This window comes from Diceros bicornis, chromosome 9 (assembly GCF_020826845.1).
Source record: "Diceros bicornis minor isolate mBicDic1 chromosome 9, mDicBic1.mat.cur, whole genome shotgun sequence".
Taxonomy (NCBI): Eukaryota; Metazoa; Chordata; class Mammalia; order Perissodactyla; family Rhinocerotidae; genus Diceros; species Diceros bicornis.
Window position 1 is genome coordinate 14,233,056 of NC_080748.1, and position 23,511 is coordinate 14,256,566.

A 23,511-nucleotide genomic window follows, 5' to 3' on the forward strand; every position below is an offset into this window, starting at 1 on the left:
CACTGTTCCCCTCAAGCCTGGCCTTGTAGCCTGGGAGCATGTGCTGAGGACCCTCCTCTGTGCAAGGTGCAGGCCATGGCTCTCAGTGTTACACCAGATAATGTGAGGGGCCAGCACAGCACACTTGGACGTAAACATACTCCTAACTTATCACCCTCAGCTTCTCCAGGCCAAACACTGCCTGAAATCTTTCCTGATCTTAGAGCTGTGAACTTGAACAAGGCTCAGACACCTAGAGGTCTCTTAGAATCAGGCTATAAGAACAATCCCTCAATTTAACAATGTTTAATTGAATACTTTAGGAAAGTGTACACATAGTGACTTGGGTACCCCTAACCTTCTACTGCTTGTATCCAGACCTAAGCACCTCTCTTTTTGGGGAAGCGTGGGGATGGCATTATAGTACCAGGGTTATGAGCATACGGGTTTTTGGGAACCAGATGGGACACTTTGGAGTAACAAATTCTACAGGACCTGTGGACTTGGCTCAAGCACAGAGTCATTGGCAATCACCCACGTCCCCAAAGTCCTGGACCTCAGCCCCATGCACAGCTGTACTGCCCTTGTGTATGTATGTGGCAGGAGCCAGAGATTAGAGAAATGGTTCGATAGTCCTTGGTCCCCATGTGCGAAGTCATTTTTCCAGGTTGGGAGAAGCTGCAGTCTGCCAGCTGTGGCTCTCCAGGGTAACCAGAACTTAGAGACTGTCCCAGCTACTGCTCTTTAGGGGCAGAGGGACCATTGTAGTGGGACTTGGGGAGTTGACTGATTACATAGAACCAGGGGCCAAACCAGGAACTGCAGGGGGAGTCAGTAATGTATTTCAGGCATTTTCCTTTGTACGACCCAGCAGAAATACTAATTACGTTGAATCAAAACACACTCTTACAAGCAATTAAAATCATCCATTTAATTATGCATGTCTTTCCAGCACATTCTTTAAAGTACGCTGTCAAGACCACATCTTCAGATTACAATCTTATAAAATGACCTGTTCTCTAAAATCATCTCCAGGGATAGCAAGACAGCATAGTTTTGTCTGAGTGGCCCTGCCAGCAGCTAGCTGGCCTTGGAGGGCATGTGCTCGTGTTGCTGTAGGATGGCAGGCTCTGGGTAGACCTGAGAGGACCTATGTCCTAACTTGGCCCTGCCTCTCCATGGTGTGTGATTTTTGGGCCAACTCCTTCACTTTGCTAAGGCAGTTTCTTCATCTGTAGAATGGGTACAATAATATCTAACCCATGAGACTGTTGTATAACACAAGTTTAGTACAGGGACACAACCGGCATTCAATAGCTTTTCTTATTTTTACTGCCTGAAGTCCTACAGTTACTAAGATGCAAGGAAGGGGCTTGCTTTTATGCTCTCATGCTCTATTCTTTTTAAATTTAATAATTTTTTATGTTGTAAAATAGAACAGCACACAGAAAAGTGCAGAAATCCATGTGGTTTAACCAATATTTGTAAAACCAATCCTCCTGTAGCCACTACTGAGGTCAAGGAAGGGATATTAATGATATCCTAGGAGCACCTTATAGGTCCCACCCGTCCCTTTCCTTCCCTCCCGGCCCCTCCCCTGCCTGCTGGGAGCCCTTCCCCCCAGTGGTCAGCCTTGCTTTCACACAGCTCCCAAACGGAGCTGGTGTGATTCTTTAAAAATCAAACCTCCTCTGGCAGTGTGCAGCTCTCCTTGCAGCACGGTATACTGAGCTTTGGAGGATTCCTGAGGACCCAACCCATGAGCCTACCTGCTCTCCCATCCCCACGTCCCATACACTTGAGGGGTGAGGTGGCTCCCATAGGCCGCTGCTCCTTTTCAGGACCAAGGGACAGCTGCCCACACTGAGTGATGAGCATGCCTTGGAAGTCGTAGTCCAATTATCCATTTCTGTATCTTCCGCCCATCTTTCCTAGTCAGAGACCAAGTTCTGTTGATTCTTTTTCTCCTAATGTCTCTAGGCTCTTCCCCGTGGCCTCAGCACAGTACCTACAGAGAGGCACTGGTGACTCGTTTCTCGGCAGATTGCCTAAGGTTTAGATATTAGTCAGGTAAGAAGTTTAGTTCTATCAAATCTTAATGCTCTTGTTTACTCTTGTCCCCTAGTGTATTAATTCTTGAGTTTGGTTTAATCTTGTTTTCGACTTCCTTCTCAAGCTCTAAAAAGGACTGGTTTGATTAGGATAAATTTGTCTGTTTTGAAAAACTTCTCACTTTATTCTCTAATTCAATATTAATGGAGTGTGCCTCTGTGAACACGGGGCAGGATGGGAGGCGCAAGGCCCAGTCTCTGCCATTTGGATGTAAGATTTCCTGGGTGGGGCAGGGGCAGTGGGTGATCTATAAGGGCCACCCCAGCCCCTGGCCCAGAGCACTGCCCCCAGCAATCACTTATATGAATACTTGTTGAGCTCAACTACAGGAGTTCTTGGGCTACTGGAAACTGGGATCCTGGGTAACCTCTGGCTGGATAATAACCTTGGTTATACAAATCTTGATTTAGGGAATTCTTTAAGAAGTAATCTTGAGAATTCAATATCACAAATTCCTCATTTTCATGACCCATCCTGGTAGTATTTCTATAAAAGCATTATAAGGCAGATGATGTCGGCTTTCTGGGCACAACCGTGCAGACTCCGAGTGAAGCACCAGGAAAGAGTGGCAGCATTACACAAAGCATTAGGAGGTGTGGGGAAAGCTTGCCCTTTAGAACCCTGACCACCCAGGGGAGTCCTAGAATCAAGGTCAATGTTTGAGTGTTCACTCCTCTATATGCTGGGCCACATCTAATAATCACTCAGATAGGTCCATATAAATAAGGACTTTTTTAAGGAGCAAAGCTTTGAAATACAGTAAATGTTTAGTAAAAGCTCACTGGATTAAAGTTGAGTTACATAAGACCATGCTTTCTTGGCATTAAAAAAAACTAAAAATTGAAGAATTCAGACTATTAACCAGATATTTTGGTAATAACCAATAACCAGCAAAAATTTTGAATTCTTTCTATATATGATCCTGAATTTAAATAGTTGAAAGCAAAAGCTTAGAGGTAGAGAGAGATAATGTGTCCAGATGCAAAATTATTTTCCTATGGAACTACAGAAAGTACTGATACTTTTTCTAAGGATCTGTGGAAACTGTGAAAGCTATTAAAAATTGGGCAGGTGAATTGTATTTCATTATTCCCCTAGATTATCTTCCTGTTGCTTTAGCAAATGAGAAAATTAAATGACCTCTTTGGTGAATTAAATATCTTGTTAATGTTACTGTGTAATCTTTTACGTAGTCAAGACCAAGCCAAATCAGATACAGACAAATGGAGCTATCACATCTAATCTCATTAGTGTACAATTAAAGACATCGAGAGAGATGGCCAGAACACTCTATGTGTTAGAGTTGCTTTCAATTTGAAACAGAACTTATTTCATGATATGTCAAACATTCAAACTGACTAGGTGGGGTAGGGGTGGTAATCAAGACAAAAAATGACGGTGTTTAGAATTACAAGTTACATGTTGTTCTGTAAAATCACTACAGAATTTGTAGTGTGAAATAGTTAACAGTTAAATCTTATTCTTCACACCACCCAATGCATTCATTCTTACTTGTGTTTGTGCAAACATGTGTATATGAAGTCTAAATTAAAGGAGTAGCAGGAGTAGAAGGGAACAAAATGCAGTAGATGTGGAGACAAGAGGCCATAGAAGGTAAAGGGTTTTCAGTGTAGTTGGAAAGGAGAGGAGGTGTGTAGTGATGGTAGGCAGTGATAGGTGGTAAAGACAGGAAATTGGAGAGAGACGCCAGGGCTGGATCCAGCAGGGTCTGTAAGCCAAGATAAGGAATTTGGACTTCATCCTAGAAGCAATGGAGGACCTTTGAGGGATTTTAAATAGGGAGGTGACATGATCAGATATGCATTTTAGAGAGATACTTTGGCCTGCATTGTGGAGAGTAGATTAGAGGGCAAGAGATAAGGAGTTAGGGAGAGCAGTTAGGAGAGCTTTACAGGTAAAAATAAGAAAATGTATGCTATCCTTCCACGTCCACATTTCTGGAAATCATATAATAAGGTGAAAAATCAGATGATACTATAAACTGATATCGCTTCATGTTAATTTAAATTTCACCCAGTGGAACTTGACTTTAGGATTAAAAACCCTCCATCAGGGACTATTTCTGCAATGCTGTTCAGTATGTGTCCAGAACAAAAGAGATTTAGGATGTGATTATCATGTGCATGACTACCTCTCAGTGTTTTTGAATCAAACAGGTTTTAATTATGTTTGGGATAACAAAAACTGATGTCCTTTGATATTTCTGGGAAACAAGTAATAGCCCAGGAGCCAGGAATCTTCATAATCCCCAGATCTCGATGAGTAGTTGAATTCATAGCTTATTTTTACTTTGGAAAAATTTGTGTTTCTCATCAGGATGAACTTATCCTAACTAGGACAGTTTGGTTTTTTCGTCCAATCTTGAAAGCTTGAAGAATGCCATGAAAGGATATGGGTACAGCTCACCCCAGTACAGTGTTAATAATTTTGTAGAATTTTGTAGCTTGGGATCGAAGGTTTTCTTCAGTCAAGAAAAGTACAGCATTCATTTCAAGTCTGTTTTTTCCAATTTAAGGGCATACACCGCGTGTTTGTGTTTTGATGCACACTAATACCTATGTTACGTAAATATATGTTCTGGGAATAGTTGGTAAGGATGATCTAAAATGCTATCAGTAGCTTCCTTAATACTTTTAAAACCGTTCTGCTTTCAATTCTTCAATTACCCTTCAATTACCCATAATAAATCTTTCTCATCTCTTATTCTTGAGGGAAATCACTGAGAGGGACTCAGTTGAATTTCATCTGAGAAGGTAGATAAACCAAGACTTCCAAGACATAATTTGTCACTTAAAAGACATCCAGAAAAATAAGAGCTGTATTGAGCTATCTACGTTGTCAGTTTTCTCAAAAACTCTATTTTAAACTTTGAATAATACAATTTGTCTATCTAAAATAAGATTAACTGGATAGATTCTAACTCTTGACCTCATTCTCTGTTACAGGCAGAGCTTCAGGCCACTCCTTGTTTTTTCCTTTCATGATGTTTTAGTCTAACCTCAGTGTGACACATTCAGGCATCCTAAAAACAATGTTCAGAAGATTTTTGCTCTCCTTAGTGTATGCCTGGAAAACTGGCTTCAGTTCACTCCTGCCTATGAGGTGGACATGCAATTACACCATCAATGTTGATCAACTGACTTCAATACTGAAGGCAGTGAGGACATGCAAAGATGGAAAAGTGCTTGGTCAAGATATAGATGTGGCAGGTTTAGAAAGAAAACTTAATGTTGGCATATCTTCAAAGGGATTGCTCAGTATGCTTTCTTTTCCTGTATTTCAATTCAACGTTTATTGAACAGCTACATGCGTGTTCTGTGTCAGGCAACATGAGGAGTATAAAAGAAATGTAAGAACCATCTTTATTGCCCTAAAACTTTTAACAATTGGAAAGACGAGACACACAGAAAAGTTAAATAAGACTATGGAAAATGAGAGTAAGTGAAGTAGACATCCGGGAGTATGGAGCAGGGAGGACAGGCGCCTTTCAAGAAAGATAGAGGTAGGAGGGGTAGCAAGATAGTGTGGAAGAAATTATGGTAGAGGCATGCTTTATAGCAGAGGAGAGGGAAGAAACAGCAACATAAGCAAAAATACAGAGGCGTGAGAATGTTTCACATGTTCAAGGCTCTCTGAAGGAGCCAGAGTAATTAGAGTGGGAAAAAGTGACAGATTACACTAGAAAGGAGGGCTTGGGACAAGGAGTTTGATTTAACTTGTTGACAATGAGGCATCATCTAAGGTTTTAAGTGGGAGAGTGCCATTTACCTCATAAAGTATATATTTTTTAATTAAAAATGATTTTTAAGTTAAAAATAAAAATAATCAAAAGAGAAAAATAACAAAATGAGGCTGCTCTGGCATCAGACTTTAATATCATTTTTTTACAGCTGGGAAGCTTTCTACTTGCTAGAGGAGATGATGGTAAAGAAAACAGATATGGAGAAGTGCCCTTTGCTGGATCAAGTAATCTCAGGATTCTTTTAGGAGTCCTGAGAGTCTTGCAAGCAAGCAGCGTAATGAGCTTCAGAAGTCAGGAGACACAGGAAAACTTCGGCATCCAGAGCTGTCACAGGCCACACAGATGCGATAGGTTTAATAAAACAGAGCACAGAGCTCCTGCCCTCAGCCTGAGCCATCTCAGCACCTCCTGCTGGTCCCTCTCCCCCTTGCCTCTGGATCTTCAGACTCACAGGTCCCAGGGATCCCCCTCTCCAGCTTTTCTCTATCCTCCCTGAAATCTGGATAAAGAACCAAGGCTAGAAAGTCAGAGACCTGCCCAAATTCACCCAACCACTCCGGGAGAATAAGAATTGGAAGATGTATGCTTTTCTTAACATCATAGGGCCTTTGCCAAAGGTGTCAACTTCCACCCCAGGGGGCTCTATAGCTCCAGAAACCTGAATTTCCAAACTCTTCATGTGTCTATGTAGACTTATGTTGTCTACTTTTCCCTCTTTCACCTACTTCTGGAGTTCAACATCTTGACTACACCATCTTCCAGAGCCTTCTTCCTGTGAAGCTAGACTCCTGTTATCTGGGTCCTGCTGGCCCTCTGAAGGGGACAACAAGGAGGGGCAGCAAGAGTCTAGACCAGGGAGGTAACCAGGTTACCTACAGGTTAGGTATCAGGGTACCAGGTGGCAAGGTAAGAGACTAAGAAGCAAAATGACCAGAAGCGGGCAGGGAAGTCTGAGGACCTGCTCTGTGGAAAATTTGCATTAATTACAGGCAAAAAAAGGGCAAAATATATTTGCCTTCAGTTACTATGGCAAGGGGTTGGGGTAGGATGCTAGAAAGAGGTTTCCTGCCTATGGCTGAACAAGGAATGGATTGGTAACCATGTTTTGGACTAGTGGGGAACACTTTTCACCTCATATTTCCAGCAGGAACTGAACTTTTATGTTAAAATTTTAACCCCATCTCCATTTTTTGTCCAATAGGAACTCTTTTAAGCTGATATTCAACTGCTGAGCTGGATTGCAAACTCCTCTCTGATTGCCACAGCATGTAGGAAGAAGCCGGGCCCAAAGAGAGAATGTGATTGCCAAGAGAACACAGACACAGACACAGCCAACTTGGGCTGGAGAGGGAGGGCCCCCCACAGCCCTAGCAAACCTCACAGAGCACAGCGCAGGGAAGCAGAGCCTGCCATGAAATAAATGGGAAGGGCATTATACTTGAGGCTTTTCTGGGAGCAACTGCCTAAGCAAAGTCCAGGTCTCAGAAATAAGGGCACCAAAACAAGGAGATCCAGGGAGAATCTCATCCACAGAATATGGACACATGGGACATGAGGTGGCAGATCCAGCTTGGACCAGGATGGTTTCATTATCCACCCTGGCTAAGGGTTATCACCCCTGTCTCTGGATCTTCAGCCTCTCAGTTCCCAGGGATTCCCCTCTCCAGCTTTTCTCTATCCTCTCCGACATCTGGATAAAGAACCAAGGCTAGAAAGTCAGAGACCTGCCCAAATTCACCCGACCAATCCAGCAGAATAAGAACCCAAAGCTGTACGCTTTTCTTAACGTCATAAGGTCTTTGCCAAAGGTGTCAGCTTCTACCCCAGGGGGCTTCATAGCTCTAGAAACCTGAATTTCCAAACTCTTCACGTGTCTATGTAGACTTATGATGTCCACATGGGGAAGAGTTCCAGATTCATACTGCCACCCATTATATACCCTTCTTGATTTACAGCCACCCAGTGCACACACTCGCCACTAGTAGTGGCCCTACATTCTCTCTGATCTGGCCTCCCACTTCTTTTCCCAGTAAAAAATTCTATTTTTCCCCCTTCATGATCCCTCTTCCAAAGTATTCTGCAGGATTTTAAGTGTGTTTTCATTTGTAATCTGAACATTCCTACTTTTAGGAAGGTACATTCACTTTTCTTCCAGAAGGACCTGGAAGGAGGCATAGTGACTTACATCATGAAAGCAGAGCCCACACGCTGTACAACCCCTCTGCCCCCATCTCCATGCTCTGTCTCCTTTCACAGATGCCACTCCCCTCAGTGCTGCCCGTCTCCTCTGGATCACCACTCCACTGGTACTGGAGTGCAAGTGACAAGGTTTGTTCCTGTGAACCACAGCCCTCCCCATCCTGGAGCCCACTCCTTTCCTGAGGAAGGGGAGAAGGTTGGGGGTAGGTGGGTAGAAATGCTGGCTCAGGGATGCAGAGGACATCCCTGCTGTCCGGTGGCTGTGCACTGCTGCTCTGTCAGATCCCATCAGCTAAATATCTTTCTTCACGGGGATTTTCTCTAAGGACTCCTGTACTTATTCCCTGCGGTCTGGTTTGCTTTGGGGACACTCAGTTCGGCAGAAATGCCTGAATGTCCCTACAGGGGTCCTGCTCCATTAGGGGCATCAAGAGATATGACTAGACAGTGCTGTTAGCGGCAGTTAAGAACTTTCCCAGTGTTCTATGACAGTTAAGAAGCACATCTGCCTGGGGCATCAGACCTGACCTCTGGGTCAGAGGTCAAGAGTTCTAAGGTTCCTCAGCTCTGGCCTGAATAAAAATGCCCTTTTACATGTGTATAACGAACTATGTAGTTTTCATTTCAAAGTATGTGTTCAATCGTATTCAGTATATCATTTTTCTATTTTCACATAAAATCCTAAGTGAAAGAATTCTATGTATTTCTCTATGCCCATACTTGGATTGGGTCGACCTCAAGACTAGGTTCCCAGAGGTTACAAGTCCAAGTGGGCAGCACTCTTGTGCTCATTAGAGGCTCATTTCTGCAGGGGGTGGGATGTTGATACAGGGCCAGGTGGGAGAGGTCATGAGCAAAGAGGGACGCTGACTGGACACAGATCAGGAACCTAGGCAAAGATTAGAGTTATGAAGGGATCAAGATTCATGACCTACTAACAGATATGGGCAAGAAAAGGATGTAATTTTATTTTATTTATTTTTTTCACAAGCGACATTGGTCTGTAGTTTTGTTTTTGTATTATTTTTGTCTGGTTTTGGTATCAGGTTAATATCAGTGTCATAAAATGAGTTGGGAAGTATTCCCTCATTTTCTATTTTCTGGAAAAGATTGTGTAGAATTGGTGTTAATTCTTCAAGCATTTGTTTTAATTCTGCTGTGAAATCATCAAGGCTTAGAGATTTCTTTTTTTTCAGGAGTTGCTAATATTACAAATTCAATTTCTTTATTAGTTACAAGGCTATTCAAATTATCCATTCCATATTGGGCAAGATTTGGTAGTTTGTGCTTTTATTTATTTATGTTTTTATTAAGGTATAATTGACACATTATATCAGTTTCAAGTGTACAACATAATGATTTGATACTTGTGTATATTGCAAAATGATTATCAGAACAAACTGGTTAACATCCATCACCACACATAGTTACAATCTTTTTTCCTTGTGACGAGAAATTTTAAGATTCACTCTCCTAGCTACTTTCAAGTATGCAATACAATATTATTAACTACAGTCACTATGCTGTTCTCCTAGCTACTTTCAAGTATGCAATATAATATTATTAACTACAGTCACCATGCTGTACATTACATTCCCAGGACTTACTTATTTTATAACTGGATGTTTGTACCTTTTTGTGTGTGTGTGTGTGTGTGTGTATGTGTGTGTGTGGAAGATCAGCCTGAGCTAACACCTGCCAATCCTCCTCGTTTTTGCTGAGGAAGACTGGCCCTGGGCTAACATCCATGCCCATCTTCCTCCACTTTATATGGGACACCGCCACAGCATGGCTTGCCAAGCAGTGCGTCGGTGCGTGCCCAAGATCCGAACCGGCAGACTGCGCGGTGCGCGCCCAGGATCCGAACCGGCGGACTCCGGGCCACTGTAGCGGAGCGCGCTCACTTAACCGCTTGTGCCACCGGGCCAGCCCCTGGATGTTTGTACCTTTTGACCCCTTTCACTCATTTCACTCACTCCCCACCCCCCACCTCTGGTAACCACCAATCTGTTCTCTGCATCTACGAGGTTGGGATTTGTTTGTTTAAGGTTACACATATAAGTGAGAGCATACAGTGTTTGTCTTTCCCTATTTGACTCATTTCACTTAATATAATGCCCTCAAGGCCCATCCATGTTGTTGCAAAAGGCAGATTTCATTCTTTTTTATGGCTATATAATATTCCATTGTATGTATATGTGTATATATATATATATATATATACCACATTTTCTTTATCCATTCATCCATTGATGGACACTTAGGTTCTTTCTATATCTTGGCTATTATAAATAATGCTGCAATAAATACAGAGATGCATATATCTTTTTGAGTTAGTGTTTTTTGTTTTCTTTGGATAAATACCTGGAAGTGGAACTGCTAGATCATATGGTGATTCTATTTTTATTTTTTTTGAGGAACCTGCATACTGTTCTCCATAGCAGCTGCACCAATTTACAGTCCCCCCAACAGTGCACAAGGGTTTTCTTTTTTCCACATCCTCATCAGCACTTGTTATTTCTTGTCTTTTGGATGTCTTTCCAAAAGACATCTTTCTTGTCTTTTTGGATAGCCATTCTAGCAGGTGTGAGGTGATATCTCATTGTGGTTTTCATTGGCATTTCCCCGATGATTAGTGATGTTGAGCACCTTTTCATGTACCTGATGGCCATCTGTATATCTAAAAATGTCTACTCAGGTCCTCTGCCTAGTTTTTAATCAGATTGTTTGCTTTTTGCTATTGAGTTGTATGAATTATTTATAAATTTTGGATATTAACCCCTTATCAGGTATATAATTTGCAAATATTTTCTGCCATTCAATAGATTGCCTTTTCATTTTGTTGAAGGAGGACCTAACTTTAAAAAATACTAAAAGTTAATTATTTTCCTCATCATCTCTTATTTTTACTTTTTTTAGAGATATAATGCAGAATACATAAAACTATCTGCATGGTTTAAAGAGTAATTATTAACAAACACCTATGTAACCTAAATATGTGTTTTCTGTAAAGGGAGAATCTAGTCCTTGAACTTGACTGGTGTGGAGATTGCAGGGCAGCAGTGGAAAGGTTGCTAAAACATGTAAATGAGCAGTGGTGTTGGGTTAGAGTGGGCAGAAAAAAGGTGATGGGGTGATGGCGTGTGATTACTTTGGGGTGCATGTCTTCAAAGGCCTGGAAAGACATTCAGCAGCAAGGCATGCGGCCAAGAGCAGTGAGCCAAGAGCCGCAGACCTGGGCTTTTGTCCTGGCATCTTATCAGAAATGGAACTGAGGGCCGGCCCTGGTGGCCTAGTGGTTACATTTGGTGCACTCCGTTTCGGTGGCCTGGGCCCGGTTCCCGGGAGTGGACCTACACCACTCATATGTCAGTGGCCATGCTGTGGTGGTGGCTCACATTCAAAAAAAAGAGGAAGATTTGCAACACATGTTAGTTCAGGGCAAATCTTCCTCAGTGAAGAAAAAAAAAAAAATGAAATGGGACTGAGCAAAGCACTTAATCCCATGGAGCCATGCTTTCTTCACTTGTAAAACAGAGTAACCACAGTACCTCTTCCTATTCTGTAGGAAAATGAGAATCAGTTTGCTTAAGCTCTTTGAAAACTGAAATAGTGTTAAATTTAAATTCTATTGCTTATTCTTATTTTCTCCTTATGTAATGTTCTGTTGTTTAATACTGTATAAAGTTGACTTTTAGAATGTGGTAGGTCCTAATTCTCTTGGGGAATTAGGATAGGTTTTGGGAAATTTTGTCACTCTCTCAAAACATCTGGTGACTATTAGCTGAGGAGTAGTCATGGTGATGATTTGTAAGAATCAGAACAGCTGTCAAGATGGAAGTCTGGCTTTGAACTTTTCAACATACTACAAACACACAGCTTGCTTCCTTTAGAAAGGCCTCCACTTACTCTTTAACATTGGACTTTCTTTTTTAAACACAGTCGTGAGACGCTTCTTGGTTGGTTTTGCTATTGAAGAGATGTTGGTTCTTATTCCACCGGGCATCTTGTATTTGAGTCTCCCTGGTCTGCCTTCAGCGGAAGGGAGGGTGATCCCAGCCATTTTGTTAGAATCAACACTCCTCTTAATTATATACCCAGTTTCACAATTAAATAGGGTGTATCCATGAAGGAAAAAAAAGACATTGCAACTTGAGCTTGTTTTTTACGTTCTAGGAACAAGTTAGTGAAACGTGTAGTTTTAGCATGGCTTTCTGGACCAAGATTAGAGTAACTTCCATGGGCTTCCATCTCAGGCTCGCTGAGAGCAGCCACACCTGACAGTTTAGCAGAGTGGCTAAGACCTTGGGCTTTGGAGTCAGGTAAACCGGAGTAAAATGTTGGTATACATCCTTCTGGTTATTTTTCAGAGTGAAAACCCAGATAGACAAAATTAATCCATTTTTCTTTTTATAAAAGTAGGACTATATTTCATAATTTGTTTACTAATCTACATTTTTCACTTAATTTATAATGAATATTTCTATACTACTAAATATTAATTTGCAATTTATGATGCCTGCTAGTGTTTTATTGTATGTATTTAACCAGCTGTCTACTGTTTGTTTAGATTGCTTTCAATTGTTTGCTTTGATAAATACTGCTGCAATTAATAACCTCATAGATGCCACTTAGTGCTTATTTCTGATTATTTTATTAGTATTAAGGACAGACATAGGAATCTTTCTCAAAATGTATGAATATTTTAAAGAGTTTTTCTTAAAACTGCAAAGTAACTTTCAGTAGGTTGTCAAGAAAGGAGAGAGAATGGTATTTTTATAGTGATATAAAGGATCTAGGAGAGAGAAAAACTGATGTCTGGTAGAAAGGGCAGAATAGTGAGAGCAATGTCCTTGAGGAGGTGGGACGGTATGGGATCTTAGTGCCCAGACAGGCAAGGGGGCTGGTTTTAAGTAGGAACAAGGAGAATCCATCTCTGGTATTGAGTAGGAAAGTAGAGTATGTGGGAGAAGACGCTGGAAGGTTGGTAGGGTGGTGGTGGGAGTCAGAAGTTCTCTCCTGATTACTTCAATTTTCTTAGAGAAGTAGGAAACAAGGTCATGAGTTTGAGTGAGGGTAGAGGAGATGTTGAAGGTTTGAGAGGAGAAGATGTAAAATATAACTGATTCTCATTATTTGTGGATTTCATATTTTCAAATTCACCTACTTGCTAAGATTAATTTGTAACCCCCAAATCAATCCTCTCAGTGCTTTCACAGTCATTTGCAGGCATGTGGATGCTTGGAGCTGTGAAAAATTTGAGTTGTCCAACGTGCACACTGCCAGCTGAGATGGAACTAGGTGACGCTCTGCTTTTTTGTTTCAGCTGTCATACTGTAGACAAGTACCTTTCTCGTGGTCTATTTAGTGGCACACTTTTAGCATTTTTGGGCTTTTTATTGGTGATTTTGCCATTTAAAATGCCCCCTGAGCATAGTGCTAAAGTGCTGTCTAGTGTTCCTAAGTGCGAGAAGACTGACTTATGGGGAAAATATGTATGTTAGATAAGCTTCATTCAGGTATGAGTTATAATGCTATTGTCTGTGCGTTTAATGTTAATGAATCCATAATATATATTAAATAAGATGTCTTTAAACAAACACACATAAAACAAGGCTATATACTAATTGGTTGGTGAAAATACTGTGGCCAGAAGCTCATAGGAGCCTAACTCTGTATTTCCCTCAGGAGCACTGGTTCGGTAGTCATTGATTCACTGTTTGTGCTGACTTTATAGACCGTAACTGCAATGGATAACGAGAATCAACTGTACGTATTAGAAGACTGGGAGAGTGAATGAGCTAGGGAAGTATATTACCATCGTTGGGCAGTCATAAAATAAGGGTCCACTTGACTTTTAAGATCAGAAATTTAAAGTAAGATCAATCAGTGTAATTGTATGTCTTCCTCCAGCTGCATTAGCTGCACAGGTACAGGTATGGAGTATGCAGAGAGTTCTAACTAGGATTGTGGTTTTGCCAAGTGAGTATGGTGAAGCCAGGCAGAGACAGGGGGGTTGAGAGTGTATGCAAAGGAATGGTCATGATATTGTCCTTTATGGTTTATGTCTTAGTGTATTTGTATATCTATAAAATTTTTTTGTTAGTGTAGAGGGAGACAAGCATATCTTTTTTTTAATTTAAGTGAGTTTTTAAAAATACTTATTTCTCTGGCATCCCTCCATAAGCATAAGGACTGTTTCCTAAGACACATAAACTATAACCAATACCTTTGGTTAATAGAGCCTAGAATTTGATGGCATCTACTGATGGACAGCTAGCTTTCATTGCTTACTTTGTACTCACTTAGCACTTCCCAGAAAACCAGGCACTGTACAGATTTATGTCTTTTTCAGTGTGAGATTAAAGATTTTAAGGCTTCTGTTGTCAGTTTGTCAGGATTAGAATCCATGTTCCACCAAACACTAGAGAGATAGCCTCTTTAAACCTCAGTTTTCTTATCTAGAGATAGTGTTAGTATTTGCCTCATTGGGTTGGATAAATTTAAAGGATGATATTTGTAAAGTGCTTTAAAAGTAGTGCCAAACACATAGTATGTACCCACAAAATACTAGTTGTTGTTGTGATTATTATTATAATGTTAGGAGGCTGGTCAATATTTAGGAATGTAGGAATCGGTGGTTTTTACTTCAGACAATAGGGATTATATTATGACAGGAGAAGAATGAGTCTCGGTTCAGATTTTGGAAACATCTCGCCAGGTTCACAAATGAGCCCACTCAGCATCTCAGTATCCGCAAAGGAACGAGATGCCAGAAAAAGGGATATCCTCATAGTGCATATACACGTGGCTGTTGGCCTAGGACACTAGGCCAGGTTTCAGGCTATTTGTTGGATCAGTCTGTGGAAGAGATACAGAAAGGGGAAAAAGAGACTCCCAGCAGCTGGATGGAGAGGCCAGTCTCTGAAACAACTGTCCACAGAAATCTTTTTCTAGAAGGGAGGTGGTAAATCACAAATTAAGGTAGGGCGGTTGAAGCTAGAGAACTAGGATGTTGCACATCATTAAACCAAGAAGCTAAACAGAAGTGAGTGGGTTGGGGAAAGAAAGATGATCAGTATGAGGCAGTAGAAATGCAATAAGACGTGGATAAGGATAAGGACTCATTGCAGTCAATCTCATGAGCCCTGAGCTTCGGTGGAGAAGGAATGCCCTTCTTCTCATGTGGGATTGGATGACATTACTACTGGACTGGAGGCAAGTGGTTAAAATGAAGGGTACTAGCAACTATTTGGGTACTAGCAACTACGTGTCCAAGATGTTAGGGGATTTAAAATCCACTCTCTCTTCTGCAGACTAACTTAGCAATACTTTATAGACTGTATCTCCCAAGTTTTGTTATTGAAAACAGTAGTGTTCTTAATATACCCTTGGGATGATTAGCAAAATTAAGGTGAAGAAATTTTAAATCTCCTTCTAGCTAGTCAGGAAGGAGAAAGTAAGAGGGGGAAAGAATTTAGTAAAGAGAAGGGAGATAGATTGGTTTCTGAAAGAGAACTCTGTTCCAAGTGTGAAAAAAGGTCTCAGAGAGGATTGGGGACAAGAATTGAGGGAAGAGAATAAAGATGGAGCCAGGTGGTGCTCGGTGGCCCAACGGTTGTCAAATTGGGATTAGAAACTGCCGAGGATATAAGGAGGGGCTGGCAGCCCAAAGCCGGCGTTAAGAACTGAAATGCTAGGGTTGGATCTGCAAGGTGGAGGTAGAGAAAACTATCAGAGAGAGAGAAATTTGACCCATGCCTTGGGCTAGTGTATGTGAGACTGTTAATCAATAGTATCTTTCTTAACCACATGAACAAATGAAGGCAGAGAGGAGTGGCTTTCCCAGCAGGGCCACCAGGAGTCTAGGTGAGGCCTGAGCCTCAGGGTGCAGCCAGGGAGTGTCTCTGACCTGTCCGGCAGAAACGATCTTCACTGTTAAGACACACATGTTCTACAGAATGTGGATTTGTAGAAGGCCAGAGAGAAAGCCCCTCATTTATTTTTTCATTTAACTTTGCATTATACAATATTTGAAATGTACAAAACAATATATGTAAGTTATGAGGAAAAATACACAACTGAATACAGTACAGTGGTAACTAGAAGATTACCAACACCGTTTAAGTTGCCTAGGCTCTTCCTGGAGTCCATTCATCTTGTCGCTGATGCATTGGCTCTGCTCCTCTCAACATGAGGCTTCTGTCATTGAGTCCAAAGCAGCTGCTCCAGTTGTTCTGTGTCCCAGCCATGGGGACAAGGCGAAGAGAATCTGAAGTCTTTTAAGAGGTGGCTTGGAAGTTGCATAAATCACTTTATCTCACATTCTGCTGCCAGAACTTAGTCATCTAGCCACACCTATCTGCAAAGACTGGGGAAATCTACTCTGTAGCTGGGTAGCTGTGTGTCCAGCTAAAACTTGGGGGTGTTCTGTTAGTAAAAGGAAGAATAGGTGTAGGGACACTGGGGGACCATCCTCAGCCAATTACTGATGTATAGTGTATTCACATGTTCAGCTTTACAAGGCAATGCCAAATTGTTTTTCAGAGTGGTTAAATCAACCTACCAGCAGGGGATAAAATTTCCATTAATAAACAGTCTCAATAATCGTTGTTATTGTCAGATGTCTTATTTTTTAAATCCGTTTATCAGGTGTAAAACGGTATTTCATTGTAGTCTTAAGTTGCATTTCCTTGATTACTAATGAGGTTGAGCATCTAATGTCCATTAGTATTTTCTCTTCAGTGAAATAAATACCTGTTCAAATCTTTTGCCCATTTCCTCCTCTGTTAGATTGTTGATCTTTTTTATTCATTTGCGGGAGGTTTTTAGATTTTTGAATAAAATTCTGAATACTGACCATTTGTCAATTATATGTGTTGTAAATATCTTTTTGCTTTCCTGGCTTGACTTTTCACTTTATGGTGTCTCGTTTAACACGAGTTATTAATTTTAACATCATAATTTTGAATCTTTTATGCTTAGAGCTTTATTGTCTTGTGTAAGATGGATTCTCCTACTATAAGGTTGTAAAAATCCTCTTTTGTTTTCTTCTAAAAGTTTTAAAGTTTTGTTTTATATAGTTACATTTTTAAAACACCTAGAATCAACTTCATGTATGGCGTGAGATAGGGATCCAATTTGGCCTGTCTTTTCCTATGGATGTGTAATGCCATCTCTGTTACTTAAGTTTCTATATAGGTGTGGGTCTTTTATGAGCTCTTCTTGGTTCCACTGAACAATCTATTAATCCTTACATCCAATTATAGAATGGTTTAATTACTATAGGCTTATAATAAGTTTTGAGATCTGATAGTTCAAATCCCCTCATCATCTTCTGCTGCCTATTTTTTTTTGCTTTTTTCTTTTCTACATAGATTTTTAACTAAATTGTCAAATTCCTCTAAGAAAATGTCAGTTTGGATTTTGACAAGCTTTGTAAATAATGTATAGGTAAATTGGTGGAAATTGGTATCTTTACAATATTTACAAATTTACAAATTATAAATTATCTTTTCAATAATAACCATATCTTTACAACATTGAGTCTTTCTACCCATTAACTATGGTATACCTTTTCATTTATGTAAGTCACCTTTAATGTCTTTCAATAACATTATAAAATGTTCTCTGAGAAGATCTTTCACATAGTTTGTAAAATTTATTCCTAGGTAACCTTTTTTTTGGCCATTAAATTGGTTTCTCTTTTAAAACTACAATTACTAACTTGTGTTATAGAAATTCTGTATCAAAATAGAATTGACTTCTTATTTATTTATTTATTTTGCAAGGAGGATTGGCCCCGAGCCAACATCCATGCCCACCTTCCTCCACTTTATGTGGGACGCCGCCACAGCATGACCCACCAAGCAGTGCGTCTGTGCGCACACGGGATCTGAACTGGCGAACCCCGGGCCGCTGCAGCGGAGCCCACGCACCTAACCGCTTGCACCACCAGGCTGGCCCCAGAATTGACTTTTTAATAATAATCTTATATCTCTAACTTGGTTACCTCTATTATTGATTATTATAATTTGTAGGTTATTTTGGGTTTACTATGTAGAAAATCTGATGTGAATAATGAGAATTTTATTTCCTCCTTTCTAATCCTTATATTTTTTATTTCTTTTTCTAGATTTACTGCTCTGTCCAGGACCACCAGAACAATGTGGGATGGACGTGGTGGTAGTGGGCAACAATCTCTTACTCTTGATTTTCAAGGGAATGCTTCTAATATTTCACCATCATGATGTTTGGTGTAGGTATCAGATAGATAACCTTAATCATGTTAAGAGACTTCCCTTCTGTTTTTTACCATGCCTTTGCCAAGAGTTTTTTTTTTTTTAAATCCTGAATGAGTGTGGAATTTTATCAAATGCTCTCTGTGTCCCTATGAGGTGTTTGTACTTTTTTCTCCTACGTATATTAAATGCTATATTCAATTTTTAAAAATTGGGTGGTTTTAAGTAGCATAAACTGTTCCAGTCCTCCAACTTACTACTTTTTGATTGGGGAAGATTTTGTTTTTTAGAGCTCCAAATAAGGAAAGTGGTAGTAGTCCACTGGAGAAAATTCCAGTGAGTATGCTAAATGCAACATGATGAATTTTTTCTGGTTGCAGTGATGGTTTCTGTGCATATTTGTGTGCTTTAACAACATCCAGCTTGGGTCCAAATTGCTTTTGATTCTCGTACAATTTCTATTTTCTTTGTCACAGACTTTGATCCTTTCCAAAATGGGTCTCAGTTTTTGATCACCCATCAATTAGTGTGCTCACTTGTCCGATTTTTTCACCTTTTCTATTGTAGCTGTGTTCATATACTACTAATATACTTACTATTCTTAAGTTTGCTACAAATCTTTGAATTGTTTGTGGGTTAGCTTTTAATTAATTGATTTTTATTTAAAACAAATTTGGATCTCTCTTGAGACAATTTTTTTGTTTAAGTTCAGTTTTTAAAAACGTTTTTTATTGTGGCAACATTGGTTTAAAACATTATATAAATTTTGGGCGTACATCATTATATTTCTGTGTAGATTACATCACGTTCACCACCTAAAGACTAATTACAATTCATCACCATACACATGTGCCTAGTCACCCCTTTCATGCTCCTCCCTCCCCTCTTCCCCTCTGGTAACCACCAATCTAATCTCTGTGTCTATGTGGTTGTTTGTTGTTGTTTCTATCTTCTACTTATGAGTGAGATCATATGGTATTTGACTTTCTCTCTCTGACTTATTTTGCTTAGCATACTACCCTCAAGGTCCATCCACGTTGTCATAAATGGCTGAATTTCATCATTTCTTATGGCAGAATAGTATTCCATTGTGTATATATGTTTTTTGTTTTGCTCATTGTGGTAACATTGGTTTATAACATTGTATGAATTTCAAGTGTACATCATTATACTTCTGTTTCTGCATGGATTACATCACATTCTCATGTTCACCACCCAAAGACTAACTATAATCCATCACCACACACATGTGTCTAATTATCGCTTTCACCCTCCTCTCTCCCCACTTCCCCTCTGGTAACCACCAGTGTACATATACACATCTTCTTTATCTATTCATCCCTTGATGGGCACTTAGGTTGCTTCCAAGTCTTGACTATCATGAATAATGCCACAATGAACACAGGGGTGCATGTATCTTTATGCATTCGTGTTTTTATGTTCTTTGGATAAATACCCAACAGTGGAATAGCTGGATTGTATGGTAGTTCTAAATTTTTTGAGGAATCTCCATACTGTTTTCCATAGTGGCTGCACCAGTTTGTACTCCCACCAGCAGTATATGAGAATTCTCTTTTCTCCATATCCTCTCCAACACTTATTATTTCCTGTCTTGTTAAGTATAGCCATTCTGACAGGCGTGAGGTGATATCTCATTGTGGTTGTGATTTGCATTTCCCTGATAATTAGTCTTTTTGAACATCTTTTCATGTGCCTGTTGGCCATCTGTATATCTTCTTTGGAGAAATGTCTGTTCAGATCTTTTGCCCATTTTTCAATTGGGTTGTTAGTTTTTTGTTGTTGATTAGACTCAATTTTGAAAATCGGATACCCAGAATGAAATTTTTGAACTATCATTCAATAGTCCTTTTACTAAAGATCTTTTCCACAGGCCAGATGATGCCTCTGTCTGCTTCAGATGTATGATGTTCCAATTTAAACTGATATAAAAAAACAATTTGCATTTCTTTCACAGACGTCACATTGTTTACGTCTGTGGAAAAATAAAAACAAAAATCCACTCGATAACCAAACAAAATTAAGGAGCACAGTATCGTTGTAAATTCTCAATAGCACAAATGGAATCATATTTACATCAAATTTACAACTCATAGTCAATTTTCAACTGACCTAATATTGACATTTCATGTGGTACACTCTTAATATATGATTGGAATAATGTGTTTCTTAAAAGTTTGGTAGAACTTGCCCATAAAACCATATAGGTTACACACACACATACACACAAAATGAGTGAAAATTGAATAAGGTCTGTAACCTAGTTAATAGTATTGTGCTGATGTCAATTTCCTGGTTTTGATATTGGACTACAGTTGTAAAATGTATCACCATTAGGGAAAAATGGATTCTATTCTATTCTATTTTTGCACCTTCTTGTTAAGTCTAAAATTATTTCAAAATAAAAAGTTAAAAAGGAAACATAGGAGCCTGTTGTTTACTAGTTTTATTTATTTTGAAACTTTTTGTCAAACAGATAGAAAGCATGTAGCATTTACTTTTCAATCCATCTCATTGCTGCCCACATTAACTAGAAATGGAGTTCCTTATAAGGCCTGTGTCAAAGAAGTTTTCACATTTGTCTTTCTCCAGCTTTGCTCTACAGAATTGATCTCAGAGATACTAAGAATCATGGGTATTAATGGCTGTTGGCTAAAAAAGACTCCCAGGGAGATTATCTACAGTTTTCTGTCATCCGTCTTAACTCTGTGTTAGTATAAATAATCTAGATTTGATTGTAATTAAGGAGACAGCAATGGATGGTATCATCTACTCAGTGATGTCTGGGGAACTTCATAAGGATGACAGTTTAACCCATCAACAAGAGGTAATAATTGGAGCATTATTGTAGTAAATCCTCTTACAAGCTTTGCATTCTTAGGTTTCTAAAACTAATTTAAAATCACTTTGATTCATCTGGCTTCATAGCTTCACAATTCCATTTCCAGTCCCTGGAGTTTCAAAGATTGTTCTGTGCTTTTACTTGAAAGTTTTCCCTCTGCTCCCAGGTGTGGAGGCATCTTTGTAACTTACTGGAGGAAATCTTTGTCATCCCTCCTGTCAGTGTTGCACTAAGTGCACTCAGCCCGCCATGTGACCCTTTGCTTGTCATTTTAATGGGTCACTGGGCAGCTGTTATAAAGGGAGTCTATCCAGAAACACCATGATCAGAGACCACATTCAAGAGAAGCTCAAATAGGAGTGAATAATGTGAGGCTTTTAGCTCTTACTGAATGTCATCCTCTTTATAGTTGATAGTCAAAGGCTTTGAAAAAAAAGTCACCTTGTGAAATGACACAGTTCTATCCACTCTATTTTTTTTTTGGAGGGATGAAAGGTCCAGTTTCATTTATACAGTTTATTAGAAAAACTAAGAGCTAGATATGTAAAGTCATTGGGCTAGGTTCAATTTGAAAAGTCTATTTCTAATGTTCTAAAATGAAAATGGCTGAAATATTCTTACACGCTTTGTAATTTCCTTTTCTGCCATAGGTTTTCATGGATGGCTCAGGCTGGTCAACCACATGTATGTGCCTCAAATCTTTGCTCTGAAGAGATCCACCACGATGAATGGAGAAGAAATCCAAGCAGCAGTGGAGTATTTCATGTTGCCAGAGGTGTCTGAGGTAGAGACAATGAGCATGATTTCCTGGGCCTTTGTGCAGGGGAACGGAGTAGGAGGAAGAGTAAATCACGATTTGGGGCCAGCACTGTATTCTAAGATAATCATTGCTCCTCTGGCCTCAAGCGTTTTCTGTACATAACAGGGGCCGACCCAATCTTTCTTTCTTCAATCTTCCACCAAACTTATGATTTTTCCTTTTCTTCATATAGAGACTGTCTCCTTAGATTCCTAGGAAGCAGGCTACTTGGTGGAAGAAAATTGAGTAACTTCCTCCTGTAGGGAGCATTTCAAATAAATTATTTTTTCAGTGCTGTCATTTACTTAATTAAAAATTGACTTTGTCTAAGTTACTATTAGGAAAAAGAATTCTAATGTTTTCAAATATTCCCTATCTTTATCCCATAAATACATTATCTTATTTCCAGTGACTTATCCTTGAAAAATAGGTGACATTCCATAATAGGTAAACCAATGCTCGCAGAAGACCAGGATCCTTACTTTAACTTGTCAGAGCACGAGGTGCTCAGGTCCCATTGCCACCCTTGATTTGACCTGCGTCATCTCCAGCCTCTCAACTCTGAGGTTAACGGGATTTCTAATGACCTCTGTTCCCCAATCTCTTATTTGAGAGGCCAGTCATTTGAAGTTGAGAAAATATAAAGAGTAGAATCCTGGCTGACTTTTAAGAGTAACAAGCAGAAATAAACTTTGCTGGCTCTTTTCTTTACTGGACTTCAGTTTAATAAAGTGAAGATGTCTTTCTCATCATTTGAGGATCCTCTAACAATGATGTTTGGATCCCTAACAATTATTATTGTACTTTGATGGTTGGACACACAGTAGGGAGTAAGGAGCTGGGCCATAGGGATGGAAATCAGTGTGACCCTGCTGCCATGCCTCCCCCAGTCCCCTGTAGGTGATGCTCCATATGATAAAGCCAGGAGCCAGCCTCAGGACCCTACTGTCCTTTGCTCCAAGGGAGACACAATGGTCCAGAGTTGACACTCTAGAAGAAACCCACTCGCCAGCCCTGAACTGACGAAGTCTATAGAACCTGGAGTGGACCCTGCTTTGGTTTCAAAGATCCTCCTGAATAAAGATGAGCTACAGACTCATAAAGGCTAAAAGAGTACAATGATTTCAGAACTATAGAAAATAACATTTCTAATGAGAGAAAGTTAGAGAAAACGTACTGACATCTTGCAGAACGTCTGAGGGACAATTTAGTAAATGCGCTAGGGAAAGTACATTTAGGAAGGGGAATTGCAGACAAAACTTCTCTCCATCCTGCTCTGGCATATTGGATATTCACAGACCAAATATAAATGATTTGCTGTTACTTGCTTGATCTCTGTGTTTTGTCAGTTTGGCTGAGAATACACTGTCTGATGTCAGCTAATCAATATGTGTGTGTGTGGCTAGTGTGTGCTAGAAACTTTGGTAGGTAGTAAAAATAATTAAGCACAAGTATTATTTAATGTTGTATAATGCAAACTGTTGCTTCAACACAAGTGACTGTCATTTTTAGTGAGTTACATGAATTTTTTTTCCTGTTAAAACTACTTTACATTTAA

At 39.8% G+C, this 23,511-nt stretch overlaps 1 protein-coding gene and 1 long non-coding RNA gene across 3 annotated transcripts in view; both read left to right on the forward strand.

The window, feature by feature from the left end:
• B3GLCT (beta 3-glucosyltransferase) overlaps nt 1-6,685 on the forward strand; it is a 198,115-nt gene extending 191,430 nt beyond the window's left edge. The window contains exons 18-19 of one of the 2 annotated variants that reach the window (XR_009221163.1): nt 1,960-2,049; nt 6,617-6,681. The gene's annotated coding sequence lies outside the window, so the exon portion shown is untranslated. Of the gene's footprint in view, nt 1-1,959; nt 2,050-6,587 lie in introns of both variants that reach the window. The other variant, XR_009221164.1, reaches the window with a different exon arrangement.
• Nucleotides 6,686-7,071: 386 nt separating this feature from the next.
• LOC131409927 (uncharacterized) lies at nt 7,072-22,142 on the forward strand. The gene is made up of 4 exons (XR_009221080.1): nt 7,072-7,122; nt 8,111-8,182; nt 18,189-18,311; nt 21,805-22,142. It is a non-coding gene; the product is annotated as an uncharacterized LOC131409927 (long non-coding RNA).
• The last annotated feature ends 1,369 nt before the right edge of the window (nt 22,143-23,511 follow it).